The 12,144-nt window shown below is 30.7% G+C and overlaps 1 long non-coding RNA gene across 3 annotated transcripts; it reads right to left on the bottom strand.

The window, feature by feature from the left end:
* Nucleotides 1-854: 854 nt before the first annotated feature.
* LOC133781470 (uncharacterized) lies at nucleotides 855-4,328 on the bottom strand. Of its 3 annotated transcripts, XR_009870125.1 has the most exons (7): nucleotides 4,166-4,328; nucleotides 3,997-4,074; nucleotides 2,616-2,720; nucleotides 2,438-2,509; nucleotides 2,129-2,181; nucleotides 1,569-1,621; nucleotides 855-1,477 (listed from the first exon to the last, which is right to left on the bottom strand). It is a non-coding gene; the product is annotated as an uncharacterized LOC133781470 (long non-coding RNA). The 3 variants fall into 3 exon arrangements; XR_009870124.1 differs by lacking the exons at nucleotides 855-1,477; nucleotides 1,569-1,621 and having other exon boundaries at nucleotides 1,628-2,181; nucleotides 4,166-4,322; XR_009870126.1 differs by lacking the exons at nucleotides 855-1,477; nucleotides 1,569-1,621; nucleotides 3,997-4,074 and having other exon boundaries at nucleotides 1,628-2,181; nucleotides 4,166-4,322.
* Between the last annotated feature and the right edge of the window lie 7,816 nt (nucleotides 4,329-12,144).

The raw sequence follows: 12,144 nt of genomic DNA on the forward strand, positions 1-12,144 counted from the left end.
AAGATTATTCCATTTGTAATTTTGAACAAAACATATAGGAATGACAATTTTTTTGCTTAAATCAATTATTCTAATATTATCCATTATACCATGAACCAAACATAATATGATGTGTGTTTTCATTTTTATGTCTTTTTTCTAAGTTTTATTTACATGACAACGATATGTGAGAATAGAAAAGTCTTGATGAGAGCCAAAACAGCTATTAATTTAAAGACGTTAATTTTATTATTTCATTATTCATTATTAGCGTAATATTAACGTTGGTGAGTCAACTAAGTCAAGTGTGCAAAAGAGACTTTTCTCGTGACTTTTAAAAGATTCTACAAAGTATATTTTTTTTTTTAAACCCATAACGTGTTATTTGGTACTTATGTCTTTTTCATATGTTCAAATTATTTATTTGATAATTCATATATATTTTTAAATATACATTAGAAAAATCTAATATTGCACTTATATATTAATTAGATTATGATTTTTTTTTTTTTTGTTTATATACTTTAATTTTTCAAGTAAAAAAAAACAATATTGTGAATTTACTAATTGTTTTAATTCTAATAAGATACTTTTTATCGAAAAATAAAATAAATTTTCCATTTAGTTGCTGTAAAGTATTTTTTTTTAATTGGTATATAGTGTCAAAAATACTCTAAGTTATTTGAAAATAATTAATTATAAAAGTGGAAAAAAATTAAAAACTAAATTATTTATTAATGGGGAATTATGTACTAAATTTTATTTTTGAAAGTTGTCAAAAGAAATTGTAAATATTTATGAGGGATTTATTTAATAAAAATAATAATAATATGGAGATACTAATGTGGGCCTTACTACATTTCATTATGCCAACCTTATTTGATAGTCACGAACAGTTTAATGAGTGGTTTTCTAAAGGGTATGCCTAATTTTTTAAGTTTTCTAACATAACTGACAAATAGTTAATATTCTGTATTTTTTAACAGAATACATTGACTTGAGGATCACATTACCTACTGGAAACATATCATGTAGAAGTTCTAGAAGTTTGTCAAAACTATTATTTGACCAACCATTGGTTGTTTTTAGCTTGTACAAAGCAACTATAGCCGATAATTTTGTGTATTTTGTGCACCCCGGGTATAATAAAGTTTCTGCATCTTCCAATTGTTTGGCGAAACATTCTTCTTGAGCACTTTCTTCTTGTTCATTATAATCATCATCGCCAATATTTGTTGCTCTAAACAAATTGTATACATCATCATTGTCCCTTTGTGCTATATCTTCACTTCTAGATGATTCCTCCCCATGATGATACCAAACAGTATATGTTGGATCAATTCCATTGATAACCAGGTGCTCATAAACAACACTAACATACTGGTGACTTAAATTTCGACAATCTTTGCAAGGACAAATCAACTTTGTTGGATAACCAGCTTCCTTTTCTATAGTCTCTACAAAATACTTTGCACCTTCCTTATACTCATTTGAAACTCTACAATGGCATATGAAATCACACTTATATATTTATCAATAAAACCTAAGTATATACATAAGAATTTACTAAATGCCTCTTATCCTATTACCTGCTAAAGGATACCCAAGTTTTATCCATCATAGAAGATTCAATTGATTTATCCTGCTATCATCAACACATTATATGTTAATGCATCTATTTATATAAATTTATATAAATAGAACAATGACCTTCCAGTGGTACTCCAAAGCATTTATGTAAGCTTCAACACATACAAACAAAGGCAGGTGAAAAATCATCCCCATACAAAGGCACTAAAAACAGAGCAAGTAAGCTATTCAAAGAAAGATGTCACTTAATGCTTTTAATTGCTTTTGTAAAACTAAATTAATGTACCAATAATTAAACAAATCAAACAAACACAATTCAATTATAAAATAGTAATACTAGATATGTCAACTAAATCAAACATCACCATGTTATTCTTCCTTATCTCACCGCATCACACAAATTTCTCAGATCCTACTTCACTAAAACACAAATGTTCAACCTTCCGTTATCACCGCAGCACACAAATTTCTCAGATCCTACTTCACTATGGATGAATATTTAAGATATTCAAACTCCTCTAACAATTGCATAATATTAAAACAAACGTAAACGACATACCTCTTGCAAAATGCAAACAAAAGTAAGAGTTTCTCATGAGGCTACTCAATTATCTGCACAAAGCATAAAATAAATATTGAAGTGTCAAATCTATCTCCTGTTGCTATCTCATATATGAATTAATTTTATTAATTAAACATATCTCAATATATATGTACTAAGTATTATAACTAATAATATAGATACATGGATCATGAAAATGAGGTTTATCTGTATTAATTAGTATGGACATTCGATTCATATTAGTCTGACTATAGATATCTAATGGTAGTCGTCAAAAACTGAAGGGTTAATAGTAAGTATATCCACCTTGAATATCAGATAGCGAGATGCAAACCAAACTGTATAGCCAAGACCAACAATCTCCAACAATTTGGGGAACTGATTGATTTCATTGAATTAAGCATATCATCAATATGCCAACTTAGTGAAAAACAATCTATTGACTTGATTGAAAAACAAAGATGCTAAGGAAAAGCCTACACACCACCGGGATAGAATCAATTGCTCCAACAACAGCTGATGCTAGCCACAGGGTAAGCAAGGCACCGCCACCAAAAAGTAAGAAAGAGTAAGTGTCTTCGGATTCAAACTGCAAGTAGTGAAAAATTATCTGTTAATGACAATTATTAAACTCAGTATGCTGACATGAAGTGCTGACATGTCAGTATGCATGTGTATATATCAACAAACAACAAACATAACAATAGACATGAAACACTTTTTGCTACATCATTGTTAGCTCTGCTGAACATCTAAGAACAGAAGCCATGGTGGTTTTTGTGAGAGCCTTGTAGACTAGAGAATAGTTCTAGCCTTTCTGGTTCCTGTTCCTGAAAATTTCATAGAAGACTTGTGTATTTATATTCCCTTTTGGGAGATTAGGGGTGGAGAGGTCAGATGGTAAGTAGAACGCTCTTCAACAAATTAGAAAAAAGAAAATAGGGGACAATTGGTCTTTGGTTGTGACCTAATCTTCCCAATCCAATCCGACATGTAGCTGACTTGTTCCTTATGATGGGTATTATTCAATTCCCAAATTATTTTTCAAGTCACACCGTATATTTATATAGAAATAGTACTAAAAAATGAGACAAGCTAAAGAAAAAAGACAAACCAGTTAATAACAGAACAGTGGAAATCAATATTTTAAGCCTTGAAAATCCATGATATTAAGTTAGAGATTAAAAATAAGAGGTGTTGATTCATAAATTTGTGGGACACGTCTATAATTAAATAAAAAATATGCCCAGAATGCTCTTATCACCTTTTGCTAGTTACGAGGTGTCAACAATGTTTAAAAAATATATAATAAACAGAATTATATATATATATAAAATTAAAAAGAAAGAACAGGTTCCCAGTCATCTCAGCCACTGGTCTGGTGTTCTTTAATCTTTTTATTTTTTCTTTACCTTTTCTCATATTCCAATCTCCAATGGAATGGAAGGTGTTAATCTATATATAATTAGTCACTTTCAAAGGTGACATTAATTTGGTATAATTAGACAGACAAAGTTTATAGAGATAGAGTCAATCATCGAGCTTAGTGTCAAACATATACATTATAGATATAATAGATTCATTTTTTTTCTTCATATGAGATGATTTGAGGTATTATTAATCTAGGCTAGGGCTAACCTAACAAATATATATACATCTATATATAAATATATATAGAGAGAGAAAACAGAAAAATAGAGATCATTCATTCGTTGAAAGAAACAGAGAAATAGAGAAACAAAGATTGAGAAACATAGATCACTATTATCATGGTTGCAAAAATAAAACTAACAAAGAGAAAATTATTGATGAATCACTGATTTAGTGATGTAAACACAAAAAGAGAAATTGAAAGAAAGATATACCTAGAGTGAGGGTAAAAATGAATGAAGATGGATAAATGGAGATGCCGAAGTACATAACCATAACCATGCCGATGAGAGCTTGAAATCGAGAAGGTGAGTGCCAGAAATCAAAGTGAGAAATGGGAGAAAAGGGAGAGAGGAGTTGTCGAGAAATGGGAGAGAGATATACCTATTAATGTTGATGTTGATGAGAGCTTGAGTATCACAAGAATGATTGCTAGAAATCCATGAGAGTGATTGGAGAAATGGAAGAGAGAATCGAAGATGAGGAGAAAAGGGAGAGAGAGAGTGAAACAGTGGTACTGTGTATTTTTTCAATCTTTTTTTTTTAATATCAAACAATAGTACTAAATAATTAATAAAATGTTTATTTTTTAATATAATTCGGTAACATTTTTTAAAATGTGTTATCATCTAATGTAATTAAATAATAAAATTGTTGCAGTGATTGTAGAACTTATTTCCATATCACCTTACATCCATGTCACGTTTCCACTACTTTTTGGTTGCTGGTTTTTTACAAGTCCTGAGGAAGGTTGGGAAACACATTATTAGTTCCCACAGAAGGCTGAACAATTCATCTTTAAAAGTCACACTCCCACCAGCTTGATGCTTGTTCATATTTGTATGTGAACGGTAAAACATTAGGGTCACAGTATTTTGCTAGAACATTACCCTATAAACCTTGTTACCTTTATTTTTTTTATTTTTTACATCCTACCAACTATTTATATCTATGGGATTTAGTCCATCACTACATATTCTTAGGTGCTGGTAAGGGCAGCTCTATTTAGGGGCCAAAGGCCTTGAATTCGTTCTCCTATCTGTGCACTTGAATTGTCTCTGGGTCAGGTGTTGGGGTGCGCGTGGTAAACCTAGTTTACAAAAAAGGTTCTTGGATGTCTTAATTATTCCTGCACTTCGTTTTGTAATAGTATTGGCATGGTTATGGTTAATGCAGTGTTTTTTCTACAATTTTTTAAGTTTTATATCTATAAGAAAGCCAAACAAAACCAAAAAATCTTATACACAAGTGTTCAAAATTCATAATATAATGTCTTAAGTCAATCTTTCCTTCGTTTTAACACTACAACAATTTTGACTTTGTATTCCACTGAAAAATGACATTTTTCAAAAAGTGTTATTGTTTAGGATATTCCTATTGTTTATTGGGCCAGTAAGATCTCATATATTGGTTTCTAAGTATGATATTGAGCATTGGGCCTATCACATGTTTTTTTTTCTTTTGATCTCTTATTCTCACTCCGCCGTAGTCTCTCTCCACCCCGCCTTCTCTCTCACAGATGGTCTCCGTCTCACTTCACGACAGTTTCTCCTCCAATTCTTTGTCCATTCTCCGGCGCCGTCAACAACACCAGCGAAGCTTTTCTCTGCCTGCACCACGTAAGAATTTTGAGATCTCCACTTCTTTAATTGCTCCGATTGTGCTTAGGGTTTTGGTGGAGGACCAAGTGTATTCGATCGGCTTCTGAGGAGGACCAGAGGACTGCAGAACTGAATCTGATACGACGCTACTAATGTTGCCAAAGTAGTAGAAGGCGAAGAGCAGAGTCGAACATTGGCAGCGGTGACTGATTTTATGGGTTCTTCATCAAAAGCTTAATACGACATCGAATTCCAATGATTTTCTCTCTCTCGCTCTCTTGGGATTCGCAAGCCCGTAGGAGGTATCAATCATCATCTCAGTTGTATTTGTGTGTATATACATATAATATAGATATTGATACAGTGTGGATTATATATATACACATATATGTTATGTAATGCTCTTTATTTAGGTTGTAATTTTTACTTTGAATTAGATATATTAATGTGATTTAAGCATTATTCTGATTAAATTATTCTGAGACTGAAAGTTTTTTTTTCCCTTCTTGTGTACGTTATAACAGATTCTAACCTCTATTTCTGGATTGCAATCATTCCAATTTCAGTAAGTCTTTCAATAAGGTGCTAGCACCAGGCATTTGAATATTTTGCAACAATGATAACCTTTAAAACGAGCCGTTGAATATTGTCAGATGCAACTAGTTCTTTTGATTGGCACAAAGCTACAACATATTATTGCGACCCTGACACTAGAGAATGTTGGTTTAAGAGTTCATGGAGAAAGGATGAGGCCAAGGGATGATCTTTTCTGGTTTAAGAAGCCAGAACTTCCGTTATCAGTGATCCATTTTTGTTCTATTCCAGGTCAGCTATGATCTCTATGAGACTATGATTGCAATCCCTTGGCCGTACATACTTGCTACTCAAGCTAAGCAAGTTTTCTATCTCGATGATCTACTTAGAGGTCGTGATTGGAAAGTTGTAGAAGATGTGAATAATCAACAGATTTGGGACATTAAGGACAATTATGATGAGGTTAATGATGTTATTGATGTTGTACATGAAACAAGTTCATCAAATTGTGTGTTGACTCTGGACCTCGGAGAGTTGATTATGCAATCTGATCAACTTCCTGCATATGTTGGAGCTGATGAAGAGGGTGACGACGAAGCTGATATGTCAGAACATGAGGAAGTCGCATATGCAGATGATGAATTGTTAGTTGAGCTTTGTGAAGATGAAAATGTGTCTCTGATTACTGATGGAAATGATAGTGATTACTCTGTTTAGTTTTTTTATTTATGTAACAGAACTATATATTTAAATATAATAAAGTTTTTTTTTTGTAATTATTATTATGAATTGAATGTGATATACTTCTATGTTAATGCTAATTACTAACTAATAAATTTTAAACTGAAGTATAATGTCAGCTGATATAGCAACTTATCATGGCGGAGATGGTGGGGGTCAAGACCCGCCAGATCCTTCTAGGGTACCATCATCTTGCGAGTCAGGTTAAATATTGCATATCAAAATTATTTTTAGAAATTATATTGTTAGAGAAATATAACATCAATACTAATACTGGTTATTGTTAATAAATTTTAAAGCCCCGCCAACGAGAAGAAAAGGTCGTGGCCTTGCTAGTAATAATGTTCTTGAAGACCGAAGGAAAAAAGCCGAGAAACCATTGGATCTAGAGCTTGATCCTGTGACGAACAAAGTGGTTGGGCAGGAGGATCAAGCTTTTATTCGCATGTTGGGCACTCTAGTTACCATTTTGTGTCCGGGACATTACTTGGATTTTGCTGATGTACCTCAACAGTTTAAGGATCAAGTGCTTGATCGTATGAGGGTAAAAAAATTACAAATCTTGTACTTTTCATTATTTATTTCCATTATTTACAAAGTCATCTAATTTTTTTTCTTAATGCAGTATTACTATAATATAGACGGTCATCCAAAACGTGAGTCAGTTCTGGCAACTGTCAATAAGGAGATGGGCGAAAGATATCGCGAGAGAAAGAACAATAGACATAAACACTTCAAAAGTCATTATGTTGGACCAGAAGATTTGGAGAATATCCTCTCTAAGCCACCTGACCATTGCACTAAGGAGGCTTGGCAGAATATTGTTTTTTAGCGAAAGTATGTAACAACACAAGGCACAAATTCGTTGGTAGCTAAGCGTCACCAATATGTAAGTGAAGATGTTGATTTAATTTTATAAAATAACACATTCTAAAACATTTTGTTTACATTTGTATAGGAGAACCCAGATGCGCATGTTGTTGATACTTGGAGGGATGCTCATATGAAAAAATCGACAAAATATTTTGTCAATGAGGCAGCTCAACAAGATTATGTAAGTGAATAGTATTGTTTTCTTGTTTCTAATATTTCTAATGTTTCTGATTTTTGTTTATAATGTTATCTTTATACAGGAAAAAATGGCAGCAGAGGTTCAGAGGTCACAGCTTGAGAGGCAGAGTCAACAACAGAGTGAGGCATCTCTTAATGTATCTGGCGTTGATTCGTCCCCGGTCGATCAATACGAGATACTAAGTAAAGTACTCCCGGAGAGATCTGACTACCAAAGAGGAGTGGGTTATAGGGTGAAAGGGAAGGCAAGAAAGACAACCTCTAGCTCTACATATCAAAGTCAGTCCTAAGCAAATACTGCTGCTACGCCTAATGAAGATATGACTACTATAGCTCTGATGATGAAGGCAATGTGTGAGACGATTCAGAAGGTGGTACCTGAGCAACCTAGTAATCTGTATGACCCACGGTTTGACAGTTTTCTGCAGAGGTATTTGCCACCACAATCCGAAAGTGGTTCGTCTTCTCAGAGTAACACTGCCAATCTTGACCTTCATACACCGCCACAGCAGCAGTACCATGTTTATTGCAATCAAAATAGCTTTTAAAGCCCATGTTTATTGCTTGTATAAATTATTTGAAGGTTTGCTTTACATGATTTGAGGGGAAAAAACCAAAAAACAAAACAATGTTCCTAATTCTTAGGCCACGAAAGGCTCTGGAATTGGCCAAGGTGAGATCCAAAAGGTGGTTCATTTTCCTGAAATTCTGGAGAGATGTAACAGTCTTCTAGAGAGCAGCCATTCATCTTGCCCAACTTCATCCAAAAGCTTAGTCATAGGGTAAGAGTATAATCGACTCCAATTTGGTCATTTAATTTAATATCTTCCAAGAAGGAGAGTTCACCGTAAGTATCATTTAGAGTTTGCTTAAAGGTGAGGAGAGCTTGCCTCTCTTTGGGTATGCAGAGAGGTTGATTGGTCTGTGAACTCATCACCACATTTGCAGCGGTGGCAAGGAGGAGCATAAGCCAACCCACTTTAACAATCATTCTCTTCATTTTCTCAAATATAATCAATAACATATTAGAGAGTGTATATCAATGATCGAGATGAGAAATTTTGGAATGTTTGCATTCCTTGGCTACCCACTACTCTCTATTTATAATAGAATATCAAAATATCACAGTTAATTATCGTGTTAGACACAATTAATTAATAAATAATAAATATTTCAAGCTCCTCAATTCATTATATAAGACTGAAAATACTATAATTATGTTAAAATATAATATTATATATTATGATTACAAACCCTTATTATATTGTAATAATAGTCCTTAATAAATAAAAAATTTCTCTTTTGTTACAATAATTAACTCTGAGATTCAATTATCTTCATATTTAATCCAAATAAAAACTTCAAGTCAAGGTCAAGCCATTAACTCTAAATTAGAAGAAAAAAAAGACATGTTCTTTGGTATGATATATGTAACTTTCCATCACTGTTAAATTTTAATGTCTTGTCTGATATATGTCACATTGACAAGAGCTCTTATTTTATTAATTAAAAATTTAAGATATATATTTTATTTTTATGGCCTTTGATTTTTAATTATGTTCTGGAATTTTTTCTTCAATTTTTTTTTATTTTGTATTTTTTGGAAAACTTTTTATTAGGTTATGATGTTGACACTCTGGAAAAGATAGTCTCCAATAGAAGAGAAAATAGTGACCACAAAATTTTTGCTAATTATTACTCATCTATAGCTATTATTAGAAAATAGCTAGAATTTTGTTTACTAATTTATAAAGACTTTTTCTTTTATGTTTGGGGTCACTCTCTCACTAGCTAATCATTTCATTTTTTAAAAAAATTATTATTATACTGTTTATATAATTTTCTAAATCAACTTAATTATGTTAAAAAATATTTATAGAAAATTTCGTAGATAAAAAAATTAGTCATAACATGTTGGTTGGTTAACAAAAATACTTTAAATTACATATATTTGACAAAAATTAACACGTTTTTTAATTGGCATTGAATGGTGATGTTATTCCCCCAAATTAGAAAAGAATATCAATTCCTTAAAACTAGTCAATGAATTTTCCATTGGAAAGGTTATTTCCATTTGTAATTTTGAACCAAACATATAGGAATAACATTTTTTTTAATCCATTATTCTAATATCATTCATTATACCATGAACCAAACATAGTTTAATGTGTGTTTTCATTTTTTTTTCATTTTTCTAAGCAACTTTAATGTTTTCTTTATATGACAATGACGTGTGTGATAATAATTATGAGGTTCCATCTATCTCAATGTTTATCACGTTTCCATTATATTATTACTATCCATAATCTACAGTGTCATTTGATTTGATTTGTTTTGTCAAAATATATATATATATATATATGTAAGTGAATATCTATGTGATTACATATATGTAAGAATCTCTCTTTCTTGTTGTGCTGCATACATACACAACTGTTATTTAAGTTTAATTAATATTTACAATATATTGTTAAATAAGAATAGTCTGTTAAATATAAGAATATGCTGTTAAAATTAATAAAAAAAATAAAAAAATTGTTAAAATCAAGAATTTCCGCTATCTACACACTTATATTATATAGAAGAGATATTTAAAAAAACATTGAATTTAGTATGTGATAATATATATCTTTTAATATAAATATGATTGATTGTACTATTGTTTGTTATTTATTGTTTATGAATTTTCAATATGTTAGATTTGTGGTACGTAATCTTAAAATAAAATGTAAAAGAATATTACCAGCCATGGAAGTAAAATGTAATACGATGGGTCCATCCCTTTAGCGTATAGAATCAAGTGTGGAAAAGGAAACTTATTATCTACTTCATGTCCAACATTTTTTTTGTTCAACTCTCTATCTTTTCATAACGTGTTGGTTGGTTAATTTCGTAGAAAAAATATTCATTTTCTTATAGTTATATAAAAACATGTCTTGTTTATGAAATCGAAGTTGGCCTATGGCAACTACATCATAATGGGAACACAAAGAAAAGTGACGATAATCATGCCCTCACATTTGTCCTATATACCTCAATTTCGTAATTTTACACTGGTAAAGCTTTAAATGTGTGTCATGTGTTTTAACACAACATGAGACAAAAGAAAAATATGGTTCTACACCAAATACTATACACAATTAATTAATAGTGTGGACTGTGCCAATTTTAGATGTGACATGACACAATAAACCCAAAAACAAAGCTCATATTATACAATTATTTCAAATGTGAATTTGTTAGAGAAAATATCCTACATAAAAAAATGTATGAGTACATTCAACAATACATAAAAATACATAAAAATACGAGTTATTCCACTAATCATTAATTAATTTTGAGATAAAACCATATGTTTCTTACTATACACCTAATAAATTTCTAATGAGTATGTATCCAAACCAAAATCTAAAATCCAAAACATGGTCCAAAAAGAATCAAAAGAGCTACTTGTGATTTGGGAAGATACTTATATTAAAATGGTCCGATTACGTTCATTCTACCAAGTATAAGTATAGGATGACAAAAATATATAACCAAGAAAAAAATAAAGTAATGAGAATACGAGAATGAATTAGTACATGACAGCTTTTTTAGTCAACCCATTGAGTCTTGTAGAAAATAGAAAATGTCTACTACTTTAATTAACGTGTTGTTTGGTTACTTTAATTTACTTTTGCAGCTCCACATCAAAAAAAATGTAAATTTGTAGACGATTTCTTAATTTTAATGTCTTCTAGCTGTAGATCATAAAAGAAGAAGAGAAAAAGAATTTTGGAAAAAGCTGTATATAAAAAAATAAAAATAAAACATATTTTTTTTGGCATAGTTGATCTTAATAGCAAAGAAAAAAAAATGATTTTAATTACATGCATGAATTCAAAAGTTAAAAGGTGTAGAATAAAGTGTAGAAAAAAAAAACATACAAGTTTTCTTTCTTCAATCTATAGTATATAGTGTGATCCAACTGACATGTTTGGTGTAGAATAATCTACTAGTCAAACACATGTTTGGTTTTGTCTACTAGTCAACTGAAATTTTTTTAATTTCAATAAAGTAATAATAATACTAATATTAATAAAAACAAAATATATAGCATTCATTGGTTGGTTGTGGAAATTAAATACATCACTTTCCATCAATTAAAATGTATTTGTGGAAATTCATATAAATTAAGAAAACATTAAAATTAGTTATTTTTTAAACACTTAAATATACGACAATACAATTTACGAGTTAAAATTAATTATTTTCAAAACATTTAAAATCTAAAAAAAAATCAAATATATAAATAAATCTAAAAAGAAAACAACTATAAAAATTAAGAAAATTAAAACCGAATTTGGCATTCTGTGAGCAATCAGATATACTACATTATAGATCATTTGACATAGCAGATTGCGACTATGTTCCATT

This window comes from Humulus lupulus, chromosome 6 (genome assembly GCF_963169125.1).
Source record: "Humulus lupulus chromosome 6, drHumLupu1.1, whole genome shotgun sequence".
Taxonomy (NCBI): domain Eukaryota; kingdom Viridiplantae; phylum Streptophyta; class Magnoliopsida; order Rosales; family Cannabaceae; genus Humulus; species Humulus lupulus.